Source organism: Sinohyriopsis cumingii, chromosome 3 (genome assembly GCF_028554795.1).
Source record: "Sinohyriopsis cumingii isolate HCF-2022 chromosome 3, ASM2855479v2, whole genome shotgun sequence".
Lineage (NCBI taxonomy): Eukaryota > Metazoa > Mollusca > Bivalvia > Unionida > Unionidae > Sinohyriopsis > Sinohyriopsis cumingii.
In genome coordinates, this window is record NC_142963.1 from 45409061 (window position 1) to 45429365 (window position 20305).

At 41.1% G+C, this 20305-nt stretch overlaps 1 pseudogene across 1 annotated transcript in view; it reads left to right on the top strand.

The window, feature by feature from the left end:
- The first annotated feature begins 13579 nt into the window (after positions 1–13579).
- The window catches only part of LOC149802782 (autocrine proliferation repressor protein A-like), a 29667-nt pseudogene continuing 22941 nt past the window's right edge, over positions 13580–20305 (top strand). Inside the window, exons 1-3 of the transcript XR_016420092.1 lie at positions 13580–14226; positions 14933–15044; positions 15834–15945. The product of XR_016420092.1 is annotated as an autocrine proliferation repressor protein A-like (transcript). The remainder of the gene's footprint in view (positions 14227–14932; positions 15045–15833; positions 15946–20305) is intronic.

Here is a 20305-nt window from a genome sequence, read left to right on the forward strand (position 1 = left end):
TTGAACAGATTCCGTGGAAGGAACTCAATGAAAATATTAAAACCGTGGATCATTACCATCAATTATTACAAGAAATGTATCCAATCAATTTGGGACGACGCATAGTGTGTGTCTTAGTGACTTGTTTTCTGGGATTTCGTTTACCTGCCGATTCCTTGTGGACTCTTTACGATCAGTACTTACCACCCCAATGGCCTTAATTGGTCACGAAAGACTCCTTTTGCTAAAAGCCTTGCGTTTTCATTTGGATACTTCTCGACCTCAACAGGAAAAAAAGATTCGTCAACTTTTAGCTACCCAAGACGTGTATGACGATGTGTGTGTAGCTTGTGACATACACCCCCATTGGACAGATGTCCGTGACTGGAAAAATGGGGGTTTGAGGCTTGGACCCAAGAAGTGGCCCAGTATGCACGAGAGTTGTTCAAGGAAAAAAGTTACTTTTCAATCTGTGTTAGTGACAGTGCCAGAAGAAGGAGAAGAACCTGTTACCCAGGACAGGACTGTCGTGGACCTGCCTGAAAGACCCTTTCGGGAGGACACTTGTGTGACCTTACCCCCTATAGAACTGGTCAGAACCTTACCCAAAACATGTTGTACAGACACTTGTTTCTATTCCACGTTGATGATTTTGATGTGCCTTTTATCCTTGTTCTTAAGCCTTTGGCTTTTATGTATTTTTGTCTTTCGTATTCATGTTTAAAACATTCAATAAACGTGTTCTGAAAAAGCATATAAACTCTTGTCTTGTTTGTTTTCGTGTCACAAGTGACATTCCTAACACTATGGCTACCTCTGCTGTCTCTGCTCCCTCTTCCTCCACAGTCAAAGTCATCGACGAACACTTAGATCGTGCCAGTTGGGAGGCTTTGTATCTTCGCCATCCCTTTAACATGTTCATTGCTGGACCTAGCGGTTCAGGCGAAACCGAATTCGTCAAACGTTTGATCGAACATAAACATCATTTGATCGATCGACCACCTCAGCGCATCGTGTGGTGTTACAAAGAGTGGCAATCGGCGTACAGTCCCTTGCGAGAAAGTCAAGGCGATTCCATCGTGTTTGTGGAAGGCATTCCTAAAGAAGACGACGGCATCGTCTCTGACTCCCGTCAGACCCATTTGGTCATTTTCGACGACATGTTAGGAGAAGACGAAGAAGAAATTAAACTGTGGTTCACGCGCAAAGGGCATCATCGTAATGCCAGTGTCGTTTACATCACTTAAAATTTGTTTCAACAAAGTAAAGCCCATCGCACCATCAGTCTCAATGCGCATTACGTGGTCTTGTTTAAAAGCCCTCGAGATAAATCGCAAGTGCAAGTCTTAGCCAAACAGTTAGGGACACCTTGGCTGACTCAGGCGTACGACGATGCCACTCAAACTCCACACGCCTATTTACTCGTCGATTTGAAACCTACGACCCCCGATGATTTGCGATCTCGTACCCACTTGTTTCACCACTGGGACCAAGACGGAGGGCCTGTCCTGTACACGTTTCCGTCCTCGACTTAACCGCACCAAAACAAATCTATAAAAACCTCAAACACTTTTCGTCTGTTTCACACAACATCAACATGACGTCCCTTCAATCACATCTCCCCGTCAAATTGATTCGTGCCTTGTTTGGTATCAGTCGAGAAAAAAATCCACAAATACGGGCTCGTGTCTTAAAAGCTAGTCTCAAAGAAGTCTTACGATGGTTCACGGTGACAGCACGTCAATTACTGCAAGGGATCATTCAGATTCCTCATCAAACCAAACGCTTTTTTGATCGAAACAAAGTCGCTTTGACCCAACTGGCCGATCCCCGCATCGACACTCAAACGAAAAAACAAATCATTTTGAAACCTGGAGGGAGCGGTACTCTAGGAGGGGTCATCAATCGCTCTCTCTTAAGATGGGATCCTAATGCCCCCAAGGTTCTCCCCAAGAAAAAAGTCAAACGAAGCTCCAAGAAGAAGAAGAAAACGACCAGGTCCCCAAGGAGACCTGTGTCTGCAAGAACTTCTCCAGTGGCGGGACCCTCCTCTTACCAGACACCACCCCGGAAAAAGAAAAGAAGCCCACAGAAAAAGAAGCAGATAAAAATGCTCCAGAAAAAGAAATGTCCACAGAAGAAAACTAGTCGCAAGAGAGGCACTTCTGCCATGACGCAACCTTACACTCGCAAGCCACGACCTGCCACGGCGGTAACCGCGTCTCCGGTATCCTCAGGTTCATTCACGTCTCCGTTGATGTCACCAAGAACTGAAGAGTACTTGGAGACGTTGATCACACCAAGAACTTCTCCGTTGATGACCCCAAGAACTTCCCCAGTGGCAGGACCCTCCAATTTAGTGGCAGTGGCCGCTGCTCACAAAGTACCTCCTCCCAAAATCAAAGTCCATGAAAGATCGGGCATGTTACAAAGTTTACTGGATTTGTCCAAGCAAGAACTGGCTCGATTTAGTCCGTTACGTACCCCTGCACGACGTGTCATGCCTGTCTTGAAGTTGATACGACGTAAAGACAATCAGTGGCGACGCGTTCCAGTATAAAAAAGGTGTGTGACCAAGTAGGGTGTCAGTGTTTTTTGGTGCTGAAGACTCAAAGATGTCACCCTCCAGAAAACATCCCTCTTCTAGACAGCCCCAAGGAAAGAAAAGGAAAGGACTACCTCCTCGTTTAGTCAAACATGGGGACATGTTATCTGTCCTGGCCAAAGCTTCTCCACCCCTGCCAAAAAACTCATTCAATCAGCCTCCAAAGAGGTCATCGATATCGTGTGCGAATGTTGTTTGAACGTCTTGAAAAGTACGATCCCTTTGTCCAAACACCAGAAACAATGCATAGGCAAACATCGTCACGTTCTTCGCCAAATGGTTCAAAAGAAAATCCCCCTTCGCCAAAAGAAGAAGATGTTGGTCCAACGTGGAGGAATTTTACCCCTCTTGTTAGGCCCCTTACTGAAAGGTGTCTTGGGAACCATGTTGGGAGGACTGATGGGAGCAAGATAAAAAGGCCCTCTGGAGACCCAAGATCTCAGAATCGACCCCTTACATCCCATGGAAGGACGAAAACTAGCTTTAGTGCCTTACAAACGATGGATGGAATACCATCGTTGGCAAGAACAACGCATCACGCATTTACCTCCCAATCCCCTTTTGAGCGAAATGTCCCAGTTACAACACGAATTGCAGTCCTTGATGGATCGCCAAGATTTGTCTTAAACAGAAAAATCGCAAAAGTACGGTCAACTCTTGCAACGACTGCAACTCTTTCACCAGAAAGCTTTAGACGAAACAGCTCTTCCCACTCTGAATGATTTTAGGACCTTGATGAAAAGTTCAGCACCATCACCAGTACCACTACCACCACTACCAGTGACCAAGACAGAAAAAGGAGAAGAAGAGGAAGGGTTTCAAATTCCACCAGAAAAAGTACGCAAGTTAACAACACCACCTACCTCCAGAATTGGATGGATTAAAAAGATGATGACCACCCCTTCTTCATCAGAAGAGAAAAAGAAGGTGAAGACAGAAGTGAAACAAGAAAAAATATCCTTGTTCAGACATCCTCCTCCTTGACACCTATTTCCGGTCGCACACGCAAAGCATTGCAATCCAAGAAAGTACCCCAAGAGAAAAAGAGTAGCATCTTCCAAGAGTGGGTGCCTTATTAATACACAAACAAAAAAATGGAAAAAAGTCTTAGCCAGCATTTACTACGATCCCTCCCATCCTGCAGGTTACGCAGGAGTTCAAAAATTGTATCGTGCTGCCAAAACTCGACTGAAAAGTCTCCGTTTACCTCAAGTGCAACGATGGTTACAAGAACAAGCTACCTACACTTTACACAAACCCATTCGACGTAAGTTTTCCAGAAGTCGCACCCGAGTGGAAGGCGTCGATCATCAATGGCAAGCCGATTTAGCCGATGTCTCTCATTTGGCTAGCTACAATCGCGGATACAGATATTTGTTTTGTGTCATCGACGTCTTTTCCAAATTTGCCTGGGTTGTGCCCTTGACTTCCAAATCGAGCAGCGAGTTAGTGCGAGCCCTGCAACGAGTTTTGAAACAAAGCGGTCGTCACCCTCTTCGATGGCAAACGGACAAAGGCACCGAATTTCTGAACCAAGCTTTCCAAAAAGAATTAAAGAAACGTGACATTCATTTTTTTACCACCGAGAATACCGAAACCAAAGCCAGCATCGTGGAACGTTTTCAACGCACTTTGAAAGAACGCATGTGGAAATATTTTACGCATCACCACACTCTGAAGTACATCGACATCTTACCGCACCTGGTGCAAGCGTACAACCAATCTTACCATCGAGGCATCGGACGTGCCCCGCAAGAAGTGACTCCCGAGAACGAAGTGCTGGTGTTTGAGCGCCTGTTTGGTACGTCCCCGACGAGGGCTGTCCCCAAGAAAAGTAGAGTGTTGACCGTAGGAGATTGGGTGCGCATTGGCAAAACCAAACGCACTTTCGACAAAGGTTACTTACCTAACTGGACGACCGAATTGTTTCGTGTCACTGAACGAGTGCATGGTCGTGATCCTGCCGTCTATAAATTAGAAGACATGAACGGAGAAGTGCTCAAAGAAACGTTTTATTTGCCCGAGTTACAACGTGTCACCAAAAAAGAAGACGACGTGTACGACATCGAAAGCATTCTCGAACGCAGAACCAATAAAGTGGGCCAACGACGTGTCAAAGAAGTCAAAGTACGTTGGAAAGGATATCCACCCAGTTTTGATTCTTGGATCGACGCTTCGCAAGTCATCGACTATAAAAAGAAGTGACCATCATGCCCTTTCACACAGACGCAGCTACGTCGACCACTCCTTCACCCAGTTCTTCTCTGCAAGATTTACAAAAACAACCCTTGTGGGTGTGGTGTGGAGAACGTGTGCCTAAAACGCAAATCGTCTTTTTCTGCCAAATCTTCGTGGTGTATTGTGTCATCGGGGCAGCCATTGCCAATTTGAGTTTGCAACAAGGAGACAAACAATTGTGGACCATTTTATTGAGCAGTTGCATCGGTTACCTGCTTCCCAATCCCTCCCTGAAATTCTCTTCCAACGGGAACAACGGGAACCTTGTGTCCAGTGCCAGTACCAGTCACCACTCCAACAACATCAACCCCATTTTGAGCGGAGACACGCCTCTGACTTCCAGTAACCCCTCTGACAGCCACAGAACTCTGGAATTATGAGTGACACTAACCAATTTTACTTAACCTTACCCAGTGACAGTTCCATGGAGGTGTTTCCCAATAACACGTTGTGCTGTTACACGGCCAAATTACCTCAGGCCATCCCATTAGATCACGAAGCCCATTGGGAGGTGGCTTTGGTAGAAATCATTCACCCGACTCAAGTCCTCAATGTCGTTCCCAATCAAAATTTTTTTTCAGTGGAAGTTCATGACGAACAAATGCAACAGTACTTGAATACCCACGTCAAATATGATAACAAAATATATAACCCAGAAACTCAAAAGACGACCTATCGCTTGATCTTTCCCTCAGGCTATTATTTTAGTGGTCAACATTTGGTCAGCACCATAAGCTCTAGGTTTAGTGTCGTGTTTCTGAAAGCTTTGGAGAGTGTCAGAAAAAGTGTCACCCTGGAGTACCACAAAGTAGGTCGTCGCTTCCTGATGAAATTTCCTGAGGGGCACAAAATGTTGTCTTTCTTATTTTGTCCTGAATTGTTTGACATGTTGGGCGGGGACATGGACATGAGGATGGCCATGGTGAAGAAAAACGAATTGCCAGTCATTTCCGACAACGATTCTTTTAGCAAGTTATTTCGTGGCCCGGTAGAAATGAACCAAGGACTGAATTTGATCTTTGTGTACTCCGATGTGGTGGAGTATAACGTGGTGGGACACACCTCCGTACCGTTACTGCGTGTCATTCCTTTCAAAGTGGATTCTGCCACGCTCGCTAACGAGGAAGGTGGAAACACTTATCACGTCCACCGCGAATTTGTACATCCTCACTATTTGCCCGTCAGCAAATCTTATTTGGACACGGTCATCATTGCTATAAAAGGAGATCTGGGACTAAATATTCCATTCACCAAAGGGAAAGTCACGGTGAAACTCCATTTTCGAAAACGGTTCTCTCACGACTCGTAAGTCATGTATCCAGTGTACCGAGGCGTTGCTCGACAGCAAGGGCACGGTTTAGGAGATATGTTAAAATCAGCCTTTCGTTCGGTGGCTCCGGTGTTGAAACCGATGGTGACACGCGGATTGCACGCCTTGAAAGATGCGGCATGGACACACGGCAAAGAATTTCTCCAAAATGTCATCATCGACAAACAAAACCCAAGAGAAGCCTTCTTGAGGGCAGACAAAAATGTTTTCTGCAAACGGGTAAAGACCTTTTAGGCCGACGAGAAACACCCTGCACGCTACCGAGTCAGGCATTCCACAGCAAAGACAAGGCAGAAAAAGACGACGAAGAAAACACCCTTTCACCAGACTTCACACGTCTAAAGTTAGAAATGCAAAGAAAAGAAAAACCGCTTGAGACTTAGACGTTTTCGATTATTGAGATACAGAAAAAATGATGCACCGAGAGTCTTGCGCCTGTTCCAAGGCGGAGCTGGATCTGTTTGCCATGCCACCCACTATGATGACCATGCAAGAATCCCAATGGGTGGAATTTCACCCTGTCTCCTCTTTGACGGATTCCGCTCCCATCGAGTTTGAAATCAAAGGACAGCCCGAAGATTACATCGATTTGAACAGCAGTTACTTGTACCTGAAAGTCAAAGTTCTTGATAAAACAGGCGGTGTTATAGATGACGAGAAAGTAGCTCCCCTCAACAATTTCATGCATTCCTTATTTAGCGGAGTGGACTTGTACTTGAATAACAAACTAGTCAGTAGCAGCATGGATACTTACCCTTATCGAGCGTATCTGGAAAATCTCTTGACGTACGGAATAGACGCCAAGAACACTCATCTCAATGCTTGTGTGTTATGGGAAGCTGACGATGCAAACCAGTTTGAAATATTGGAAACTGATCCAAAGAAAGACCACAATGAGGGATTTGTAGAACGAAGAAACAAAATCAAAGACGGACAGAGTTTATAACTGATGGATCGTTTGCATTTGGACATGTGGTTGCAAGAAAAGTATTTGCTGAACGGGGTGAATGTTCGCCTGAGACTGAATCGTAGCAGCGTCACTTTCCATTTAGTGGCTGATAGTGCCAATTACAAAACCATCATCCAAGAAGCCAGACTCTACGTACGACGTGTGGAAGTGTTACCTAAAGTGGGAAACGATATTAGTCAGACGTTGAGCAGAATGACCGCTAAGTATCCCATACGACGCGTGGAAGTGAAAACCTTTACCATTCCCAAGGGACAGCGATCCATGATCGAAGATCATCTGTTTCAAGGACAGTTACCCAAACGTTTGATCGTTGGTATCGTCGAGAATACAGCCTTCAACGGAGCTGCCAAGAAAAATCCTTTCTACTTTCAACACTTTGGCGTGTCCAAGATCGAAGTCAGTCGCGATGGCAAGACCTTGTGTACCAGACCTTTCGAACCTGACTTTGACAAGAAGAATTACTTGAGGTCGTACTTGTCCCTGTACGAAGCCACCGGTCAGTTAGGAACCAACACCTGTCATGGCATATCGTACGAAGATTATGCAGGACGCTATGCTTTGTGGGCTTTTGATTTCACTCCAGACCAAGACAGCGACGAGGGACATTTCCACCCTATAAAATCAGGCCAGATTCGAGTAGAAATTCAGTTTGCAAACCGAGACCCTGATGAAACGGTGCACGTCATCCTGTATGCAGAATTCGATAATACCCTAGAAATCAACAGTTTGAGAGAAGTCATTCTAGATTATTAGAAACCATGGAAAACTGTTATCCCTCTTTACCTACTGGAGAAACTTTGAACATGGAATGTGAGGAGACTGTGGAAGAAGAATCTCAAGACAAAAACGAAAACGTTATCATGATGAACTCAAGATGGCCAGAACAAGAAGCTCATTTAGTCTCCTGTTTTGAAAACACTTGGTAGAAAAAATGACGGAATTGATCAAGAAAAATTGCTATGGAGGTCAAAACGATCATCCCAGTCAAATTCAACACGATAAATGCCTGATGCTGAGTCAAGAAGAAAAATTGGACGAGTACCTGGACGAAGCTTGGAGTCTCATCTCGGACGAAGTCGTGTTGCATCAGTGGTATAAAGACTTGCGTGAACATTCTTGTCCACCATTAACCACTCAAGAGATTCATCGTATAGAAGCTGTCCTGAATCAGAGTGGGGAGACGAAGCTAAACGCCTTTTACTTGTCAGACATTTTCAAGCAAAAAGTCAGGATCGAATTGATCACTTATTATTACCTGTGAAGAAGAAGAAAAAAACCCACACAAATCAATGGATACCTGGGAACTTTATTATCTTTTGAACCACAGTTCGTACACTGCTTCTTGGAATCCTGTCGTCTGTGCTAAAGATGATCTCCCTCATCGCAAACCTCAAGACCATCAATCTTATGTGATTAACACGGACGACAGTCATCTCCCAGGAACCCACTGGGTAGTTGTCTACTTTCCTCAAGAAGGATGTGTGGAATATTTCGATTCTTACGGATTGCCTCCTTTGGAAGACGATATCATCGACTTTATGAGAAGAAATGCTCAGACCACTCGATTCAATAATGTGAAATTACAAGGCACAGATTCCTTGGTGTGTGGACAATATTGCGTGTATTTTCTGCATCATCGCAGCCTGGGTTATTCCTTAGAACATTTAGTGACTCATTTTGATCCTGGTTCTTCTTCTAGAAACGATGTGAAAGTAGATCGATGGTTTTGTGACCATTATGCTTATCTTTTGTCTCAGGCTAGAAAACGTAGTGTCCATCAATGGCCTAATGACTTCCAACAGTGGAAATCACAATTTCATTCACAACGTTGTCAGCCTTGCCCAAAATAATATGTGAGTTGAAAAAAAATGTTTGGTATTTGAAAAATTTTTGGTATCTGAAAAAATTTTTGATGTTATATTGTTGGATTATTGTTGAAAATGTTATAGTTGTTTGTTAGTGTTAAGTGATTTTGAATAAAAAAATGTTGTGTTTTGAAGAAAAAATGCCTTTGTGGTTTGTTTGGCTATAGGAATTTTGATTCATGCTCTTTGACTTCTTTCTATCCTCTCAAGACACACATTAAACGGTCCGGCTCGAAAACCGTGTGGGGATGTTTTCCTTCACGTCCGCGCTTTGACTTTAAAAACCGGGTTAGTTTCCAGTCTAACCATCCATTGTCGACTCGTCCTCCTACGAAGATGTGCTCCAAACTAGCTAAGCTAAACGAAGCCTACGTGAATTTGCATAGGGTCAGACACAGTCTGATACCGAAGCCTGAAGAGATAGAGAATGTGAGAATGTTAAAAGTCACTGAAGACCTGATAGAAGAGCTCTTCAGAGAAGAAGAGAACAGGGAGAAAGAAGAATGGACAGAGAAGTACAGACTTTAGAGACAGCAGCAACAACAACAACAACAGCAGCAGCAGCATGAACCTGACAGAGGCTTTGTCGATTGTCGTATCGATACCAAAGAGTTCTTCTTCTCTTTCCGAAGAAGCAGACCTATCGTCAGAAAGTCTATCGTCAGAGGACGTCGCATTCTTAGAAACTAAAAGATCGCCCTAGCTTCAACTTCACGCAAGCAAAAAAACAGCCCTTTTCAGGGCTACCCAATACTCTAGAAAAGAAATAACAATAGATTTGCCAATGTGTGTATGTAGAATAGTGTGAATATAAACACTGACTCTTTTTTATAGTGTGAGTGTATGTGTTTGTGTATATGATTGTGTGTTTGTAAGTGCTCAAGTACGTTTGTGTGGATAATAGATTATGATCATGTTTTGTTTGCTGTTTGACGTGTGGGGAGAGTAGAATTGGGGTTTGATTTGATTGCTTTGCGTATGTGGATAGTATATTTTGAACATATATATAAATGAACATTTTTAGAATAGTGATGGGTAGTATGAAAAAGTGAGTGTGTGTTTCTTTTAGGTCCGCGCGTTGTTTGGTCATGATCTAGGTAATATAACTTTTGTTTTAGGGGGATGTTTTCCTTTACGTCCGCGCTTTCACTATAAATTAAAAATCGCTCGGCAGTCTAGTTACCCTTGTTGATTGATCAACACCAGAATGAACACCAGACTAGCTAAACTTCTAGAACTCCAGATGCACCTGGAATATGCCAGACGCATACTAAATGAACTGGCCGCGGAGGCCATCGTCGAAGAGGGAAGGATGAAAGAGGAGGAAAGAAGAAAAAAAAAGAAGAGAAGGAAAAGGAGAGAGGAAATTTCAGAATCCCAGAGACAGAAGATTGGGATTCTGCAGCCAGTTATCCCGCCTCTGCACTCCCAACAAAAAAAGTTAAAGGGGACTGGGGAAGAAGATGTGTGTGTGGTGCCAGGCCTGGAAGGTGCCATCATTAACCAGGTGTCCCTGGAGTTAAAAAACAAACAGCCCTTTTCAGGGCTACCCCAATCTCTAGAAAAGAAATAGTAATCCATTTGCCAATGTGTGTATGTAAAGTAGTGTGAATATAAACACTGACTCTTATGTGGTGTGAGTGTATGTGTTTGTAAGAGCTGACGTACGTTTGTGTGGATAGTAGATTATTGGGCTTTGTAAGTTGTTGTTGTTAGTTGGATTATAGTGGTTTTCGTTCTTTTGAACATGTACCACTTGTTTATTCACGCACTGCGTGATTTTTAATTACTCCTGGGGGAAGGAAAAGGAGCCTCATCCCCCAGGCTTTTATATACTCAAAGAGTACTTTTTAATTTAGCCACTCAGGTGTAGGACTAACTAGTCCTTAACAACCTGACTGAAAGGCTAATAAACATAAGTGGGAATAGTCACACCACACACTCGTATTTCTTAGTTGGATTGAAATGCCCCAGGTGTCAAACCAAGCAGTATGTGACTCCCGCTACGATTGGTCAGCAGCGACATTAGGACACCTGGTCTTGTGGCAGGTGGAAATCGTTCACATACTGCCACGTGTACGTTTTCCGAGCGTGGCAAAGGATGAAAGGTACTCGGAAAGCCAGCCATGGATGTCATGTACTCCCCCAGAACGCCAGCCCATACTTATTCCAAATCGTATCCAGTTTTACTAATGGACAAAATATACCAATAATGTGTTAGCCACCTCTGCAATTAATCAAATCATAAGAGTTACAAATTTTGAATAAAATTTTCCGAACAAGTTTGAATTTAGTGTACAGTGTACATACTTACTGAAATTAAAAACCAATCGGTTAAGTCTAAACGACTTATAGCAATTGAGCAACGCATGGTAAAAGAGTAAGTGTGAGAATTTAAACGGCGGTACCAAAACAGATCAATTCAGATGTAAGATTAGTTGATTTAGGAGGGATACCAAGCCAAAATGGATCCCTTTTAGATATTTACAGGCAATTTAGTAGCCCTAAGAAGGGCTTTTCGTTTTTAGGCAAACGTTCCCCGTCTGTCCTCTGCTTCCCTGCATAGCTGGGCTGTTTGCTTTCTTCGTTAGTTTCCCCTGGAAAGGCATAGCCATGATGTTTAGCGAGGTATTTAGCCGTCTCAGTCAGTTGGCTTTGTACGTGATCACGTATGTTTGTGTGAATAGTAAATTTGGGGTTTCATTTTAATGCTTTGAATAGTAGATCATATGAAATGAGAAAAGTAGGGGATGTTTTCCTTCAAGTCCGCGCGTTGTTTGGTTATGATCTAGGTAATATTAATTTTGTTTTAGGGGGATGTTTTCCATTACGTCCGCGCTTTAATTATAAGAACCCAAAAAGTTCGTCGTTCGCACCATTCTAAGGAATAAAAAAGGAAGATGGAAGTGTCCCAACTGTTTAATGATTTAAGGCATGTCTATTTTTGGATGGTGGATGGTGAATAAGGAGTTGAAAGGATTGAAAGAGATTGGAAGTTAAGAACAAGTCTGCACTACGTGAATGAACTACAATTAGCCAGAGAGATGATAGAGGGATTAATTGAAGAAGAAGTAAAGAGATTGAGAGGGCTGATAAATCCCCTTTATGCCAGAGTGGGGACAATAAAAGAGGCCATGGAGAAGGTAAAAGAAGTAAGAAGGTTCTTGGAAGAGATAGAACAAAGGTCAGAGTGGCCCTTTGTCAAAAGGAGTGTTGAACAATTGAAAAAAGGGGAAGAAAAGATGAGAAAGGTGATAGATAAAGAAGTGGAGAAAATAAAGGACAGGTGGGCAAAAGATAGAAAAGAAGAAGAAAATAGAAAGAAAAAGGAAGAACTAGAGAAACTAAACGCTAACTGGATGAAAATCCAACAGAAGTTCCCAGCCATGGGTCACCCGGACTGGATACCGGAAACAGAAAAGAAGAAGAAGAAAGGAATGATGGAAAAAATAAGGGGATGGATAAAGAAGTTAAGGAGTTAGAAAAAGAAGAAGAAACCCAAAGGCCCTTTTCAGGGCCACTCCAATCTCTCGAAAAGAGATCTACTTTCAACCGCCTAGCCCCATTTTTTGTTTTTATTTTTTATATTTTTTTTTAAAAAAATCCCCTGTTCAATTCCCCTTGTCCCTATACAGGCCCACGATTTATTCCCATTGTCCCTATACAGGCTCACGATATTTCTCCATGTTAATTTCCCCTTGTCCCTATACAGGCCCAAAATTGATTCCCATGTTAATTCCCATTGTCCCTATACAGGCCCACGAGTTTTCTCCATGTTAATTTTACATAGTCCCTATACAGGCCCAAGGGGTATTTTAATGCTAATTCTCATAGTCCCCCTATCGCCCCACTTCACTACTTGTGTTCGGACCAAATTGATAAGACAAATCAAAGCGTTGAGATAAAAATAGTAATTTTTAAGACTCGTCGAAAGTTTCTAGTGCAAGCTTAAGAAAAGGATTATTTAATTTTTAAAAAGTACTTTCTGTTGGTAAATACAGTCTCAACGTTTCTCATTAATTTCATATTTTCTATCTTAATTAAAAAACAGTGAAATTACAGTACCATGTAAATTGAAACATAGAATTAAAATGTAATTAAGTGTATTTAAAATGTAATTAAATGTAATTTAAATGTAATTCATCAACTGGATCCAAATCCTCTGTGTCAGTACTTAAAGGAAACCCTGTAACTATTTTTTGTATCATAGTACCAAACAAAGCTAAAAATAATGTACGTGAATTTTCCTGTCTGTCGAAATAATGTGGTAAATTTGTCAAATACATTAAAACGTAGACCAATGCTATTGTCAGTTATATTTAATGTCATTAATGATTAGATATCCATATATTTTCCTGAGACATTATTGACTTTAAGAACGGGTGTGCGTTTTGTGTATGTGCACATAATTAGAGCAAATAATATACACATTTTGCTAATCGTCTTGTAAAGGTACACAAATTCACATGCTGTCCTTTACGCTATGCTAGTCAGTGGGTCGAATCATCAACGCGGAAGATATTTTCCGATTGGCTAAACATTTTCCTACTTGCATCAGGAAGTAAAAATGATATATTTGAACAGAACGTTGAATAGCTTTGCATTTAGCCTCAAATTGAAAAGTAAATGACTCAACGTAAGTTCGATCCGCATTTTGTATCTAAAAAGGAGGAGATTTTCCTGTGTATATTCCATTCCGGAAATTTCTTAACGTTGTACTGAAACTATGTCTCTGATTACACATGGATTAGTTCAGTACTTGACTACCTTTATACCTTCAATGATAATCGTAATTGTGCACAGTTTGAAATGAAAATAACGAAATATTCGGATACCTATCGAACAAGTTCGACATAACCCATTTATTTACATGGGATACAGAATAGCTACAAGTATCAACTAGTCATCTAATTCTGGTGATATATTTACATATCGGGTTACTTACGGATGTAAAGACAACCAACTTCAATCAAAGTTTATACGCATGTTTATATATATATATATATATATACACACACGCGCTCATTGTTGTAATGAAGAAACAACAGATGACCCAGTTAATTTGGTCTCTGTCTGCAACTCTTCTGATGCTGACCCTTTTTTCGCAAAGTCACAGTACCCCGCTGGATGACTATGTTTACCCCCGATGATCACTACAGTTACAAGGAAATCGCATCATTTAGGGGCCCCGATTACACTATATACACGTACAACATGACATCACAAAAATGGAAAGATGGTAAGTCTTTGCCTAAAAGAGAATGAATCACTCATACATACATGCATACACACACACACACACACACACACACACACACATACATACATACATACATATATACAATACATACATACATACATACTTACATACATACATATATCTAATTTCTTGACTACATATGAATATTACAATTTATATTCATAAATAAAAACTACAATAATAAAGACAAAATCATGTACCAAGAGAGAGAGAGAGAGAGAGAGAGAGAGAATGTATGCTATCAAATGAGTTTTCAGTTATATTCTCCTTAACGTATGAAATTAAAATACTGACAGCTTCAGATTCAAGGTTTCGTAAACTGTTGTAAATCTAGTTTTCTATGTTAGCGAAACCAATTAGCTTTGTTATATTTAGGTGGCATGCCTGTAAATATTTCACAGTCACGTTTACAGCATTTTTGTGGTCAGTACGTTTTCGTGTGTTACTATAACTTTAAGAATTAACAGGTTAAGTACTTCCTTGTTTTAGCTGCCTCATTCTCAAGCAGCTATCGTTATAATCCATCGTTAATTCCATATTTCCAATTATTATTTGCCAAAAATATATATATTTAAAAGAAATAGATTTCAAAATTAGAAAAGTAACTTTAAAGGCGAGTAAGTCTGAGTATATACTGACCAACTGAAACTAAATTACCAAAGAGATTTCTATTAATATATTACAGAGAGCGTTTTAGATCGCCCGATTTGGTGGCACTACCTAACGGTTACCATTCCTGACAAGGTGGTATTTGATTCGGCACTTCTCTGGATAGATGGCGGTTCCAATAGTGATAGGTAAGAGGGGCTGAGTTGGGTTTTATAGGTTTAATGCCATTTTTTCAGCACGTGATAGGCTATACATAGCGGCCAGTATATTTTAGTGGAGGAAAAACCCGAAGGTAAAAAAAAAACCCATCTCGGAGAAGACCATCAACCTACAGGAAGCTAATAGCAACGTTTCACACAAATCCACGCTGGGCCCAGCCGAGACTCCATCCCAGGCTGATAGATTTGAGATCTCAGTGATCTGCTAAAGCGAGATCCTTAGACCATTCTGCCACCTGTGGCCCAGATAGGCGGTGGGAACGAGATATATAGCCTTTCGCCGATTTTGATTAGAATGTGCGATACATTACTGATTGTGTTTTTTTATAGTCTTTATACTGGCTGATTAAATTATGCATATGGCATCTTTGAAGACGTTTCAACATGACATTTGTGTCCATAAAACAGTAGTAGGCATTCCTAAAGATAGAACCGATTAAATGGGCGGCAGAAATGTTTAGATTTAGAATGATTCTGATATGCCACTTTTTATCCCTATATACATAAATCAGTTTTATAAAGCGGTACATATCATTTTTTTGTCGAGAAAATCGATATACACAAACTGAAATAAGCATTTAAACATCATTCCATCCCTCTCTCTCTCTCTCTCTCTCTCTCTCTCTCACACTCAACATCGCTTTTTTTACCTAGAGTTGAGACTTTATATTTCCGAAAATATTCTAGTTAGTATTACGAATCCATTTACATGCATTACAGAACTAATAAGTCTTACATTAAAAAAAAATGTTTCAACAGTCCCCCCAGCGTGACTGATCCTTTTGTTGCGTTGACATCACTATTTGCGGCTAGTACAGGGGCAATCAGTGCTGACCTTAAGATGGTTCCAAACCAACCTATTGTTTTCAATGTGAGTAACATCCACTGGTAAGTCATCTGTTTATGTTAACACCGCTCGCTCGAATTTATTACCTGCTTACTTGATTCACCAAACTCACCTCTCCGCCATAGCAGGTAGGTCATAATGGAGGCCAATAAGGCAAATAATATATTGCAAAGGTGCGAGAAGGATCATCTACTGCATTGTAAATTTATCTAGTAAACAAGCTGTAAAGCAGACGCACAAGCAGCCAACCAACCAAACAATCACATCACATCAGCTTGAATTAAACACATAGACCCATCTATCAAAACCCAGTCTTAAATCAACTAATTACTCAGTTATTATCAATTGATATAAACAGTCTTGAATATTCAAACAGATCCAACGCAACATGGAATAAATTCACATGTACATTATTACACGCGCGTCCGCCTCGGATGCGTTAGGTCGTGGGTTCGAACCCCAGTCGAATCATACCAAAGACTTATACAAATGGTACTAACAGCTGAATCGCTGTGCGCTCAGCATTAAGAGGTTAGTGGTAGGACGTGTCGGTCTGGTGCCAAGATAATGTGACTGGCTGGGACATCATGTTTTATATCTGCGGCATGATGCCCCAGTGCTAGACATCACTATAAACTGCTACACTGCAAACATTGTAGCGATATGACTAAAAAATTGTTCAAGCTACATAACAAAATCATACACACACACACACGCACACACACACACACACACAAAATTACATGCAAACACTCTACGAAAGTTGTGTAACGTGAACAACACCTAGATCGTGCAAGTATGTATGTATGTATGTATGTATGGATGGATGTATGGATGTATGGATGGATGGATGTATGTATGTATGTATGTATGTATGTATGTATGTATGTATGTATGCATATATAGATGTATGTACACAACCACACATAGATATATATGCTTGATAATACTAACATAACTTGTATAACTACGAATAAATATTATCATACAGAATCGATGTGGGGGTAGGTGCTTATAGGCAAGGCAAGAGGTGTACTTTTCATTCTGTTGGTGTATCTTTGCAGTCCTCGATAATTATTTACATATACATTGATTTCTGTCATAAGAATCTGGTATGACCATGTACAAATGAGAATTAATTACTAGGATGATATGATAAAGTGTCTGCTACGCATGGATGCCTATACCACCGACTCTGTTACGTCATTTGTGGTGATGTGTGCATGGTCAAGATGCTATAGGGATATGCTGTTGTTGTTGTTGTTGTTGTTGTTGTAGGGTTTAACGCCATTTTTCAGCACAAGATAGGCTATGCATGGCGGCCTTTATTAATAGTGGAGGAACAACCCTGGAAAACCCTGGGAAGAACCACCTACCCACGAGAAGCTACTTGCAAGCTTTTTCACGTACCCACGTTAACCGAACCCGAGATTTGAACCCACGCTGACAAAAGTGAGCTGGCAGTGATCCGGAATGGCGAGTGCTTTAGACTACTCGGCCACTGTGGACCCCGTAAAGGGATATGCCCTTACATGCAAGGCGCTAGGTGCCATTCTTACAGGCAAGGTGCTATGTGCCATATATATATATATATATATATATATATATATATATATATATATATATATATATATATATATATATATATATATATATATATATATATATATATATATATTAAACATGAACATAATCGATAACCGCTTAGAAAATGTATAAGTGGTCACACAATGCGAAAACCGTGGTCGCGGCCGTGGTATTACTGTATGACAAAATAGCCCTAGTATCTATACGTGCCCTTGTTCACTTAGACTTTACGCTGGTAATAGCAGTGATAGGACTTTGAACACATTTAATTTCACTCTATATTCTCTACATTTGCTTCTCAGTGCTGAACTTTCCACCGCATGACAATCAATATAAATTATATGTTAATCTAAAATACCTTTAAAGATGACTTCACGGTGAAGTACTTGTCATAGATTCACCGTTATTTCTTTGAGAGGCTGGACTATAAACAAAGCAAAGTGCAGTCGAGCATATATTTCACTTACGGATCATCACCAAGGTCTTATTACTCACTATGCACTGTCACCGAGACATACACAGGCAACCACACAATAAGCTCATATTCTAAAGAATGAACACTTACCTTTTAAACCATACCAAGAATGCCTAAATCTAACCCTTGTATCACCACCAAAAGGAGATAGCAAACATGCTCTAAAAATAGATTCGGACTACATTAGTGTGTACTGAACCGGAACTAATAATTGTGATCTGATTCCATTTGGCTTCCAGTTCGCGCAGGTCTTCCGGTGACAGATAGTTTGTCGATATGAATAAAGTCGATCCCAGTTCTCGCTTTCTTAAACTTTTACATCGACTAAACTTTGGAATAACACCTCCAGTTACAGCAGATGTTCGGTCAGGAATTTCATGTACTTTTCCACGCTAAGCTTTCGATTGTCAATAGTATAGCATCGTGTTTATTCTTATTAACTGATTGAGATAGACAAGATCCTTCAGCGTATCCATAGTTGCCTGTAGATTAATAATATACTAGCTGCAAATTGGTGCAGGATTTTCTGGATGTAGCCAGTAAAATAGATGACATCTTGCAGGCTCAGAAAAGGTGTACCACGCGCAGTAAATTGCCACCTCTGCGGGAAAAGGTCTGGTGGTGACAAGGAGCAAAATCATTGCCGATACAAAGGCTAATACCTGGGAGAGGACTACGACACGTGCTGTGTTCGCTATCAAGAACTGCAGTTTATTCCGGCGGTGTTGCACAATCCTCGTGGGTACGACATGCATCTCATCGCGAAATCGTTTGGAAAATTTTCGAAGCACAAAATCAAGCGCATTCCTAACAAAATAAAAAACACATGTTCTTCTCGTTAGGCGGATTAAGGTTCACAAACAGTCCTCAGTTTATGGCGGCGTAGATTGACAATCTCGTCAAAACACGAAACAGTTTCGGCACACCAGAGAAGAATACGGAAACACGATCGGGTACGTGATGTTTAAAGGGGTTTATCTCGTCGAGTACGTGAGTGACTGCAGCAAGTTCGAAGAGACGCCCATGTCGCCCAGGAAAGCGTTTTACAGCTCTCTCAACGATTCGCACATCATCAAAGCGGATGACGACCATGCGTAACGAGTGTGGGACGTATTTGGGATGGTCTACATAGGAGGTTATCAAGATCTGTATCTAAGCACGAACGTGCTTTTGCTCGTGGACGTTTCCTAAAATTCCAGGGATGTGAGCACGAATTATTACGGATAGATCCTTGCGGTATTATTCATACCCCGATTGTCGTGGAATGCCGCGTTGTAAAGCAGCAGATTTGTTTACTTACGTCGATATGTTCAACTTTGTTGAAAAGAAAATACGCAAATGAATCAGTGTGGATATGCACTCGGTAGCCAAAAACAAGTATATGCCAGATTATAATCCAGGAGAAAGAATTCAAGTACATAATTTACCTGATTAAAACAACCTGTATGAATGGGCCCTGTCACAACCAATGCCTAAAGTATAGCGAGCAAATGCTAAACAGAGAAGTAGTAGACGGCGACAATCACGTTGGGTATTTTCTCGAAGTCATGATGCACATAGCGATTATCCGCTTGCGCCTGAACGTTTAGTGATCGACGACGACATGCTGAGTTCACATACACTTGCGCTAAAAACTAAACTCGACTGTGGCAGGGTAAAAGCTTTTAAACTCGTTCCTAATCTGATGTGACAAAACTTGGTACGTCTTTCATTGCATAAATCTCAGGCAGTGTCTGTGCTTATGACTCGAGCTAGTAAGAAAATGCATCAGCATGTGTCGTCTTCACAAAGATGAAAACAGAAGGTATTCCTCGTGCGCTTTGACCGGGCAAGCAAATTAGTGACAAATTGTACCGCAAAAATATGACAAGAAATCCAAATTGTATATATATGCCAATCAAAGCATAGCAGATGAGCAGGCGGAATTAAATAGTCAAATTCACGTGAATCATTATGTTCAGTCCGTTATTCACTTTAAAAATAACCATATGCTGTTATTCTCTACTCTGAAAACCAAATGACCGATATGAAACGCATCTGCAGTTGCGTAAGCAGTAATGTTACAGGAATTGACGGGACATTCAGTGCTGGTAAATATATTTTAACCGCGGCATTGTCGAGAAAAAAGAGCAATTAGTTGTAAAAGAATAGGTAAAAATCAGATCATGATTTGATAGTACTTGTTTATAGGGATGCTGAAGAGAATAAGTTTCTATCTCATCTAAATGATGAATTAGGACTCGATAACATCAAGTTTGCGAGTGACGAAGAGAGAGCATTGACAAATGCAATTTTGAAATATTTCCCAGTTGCAATTAGCGT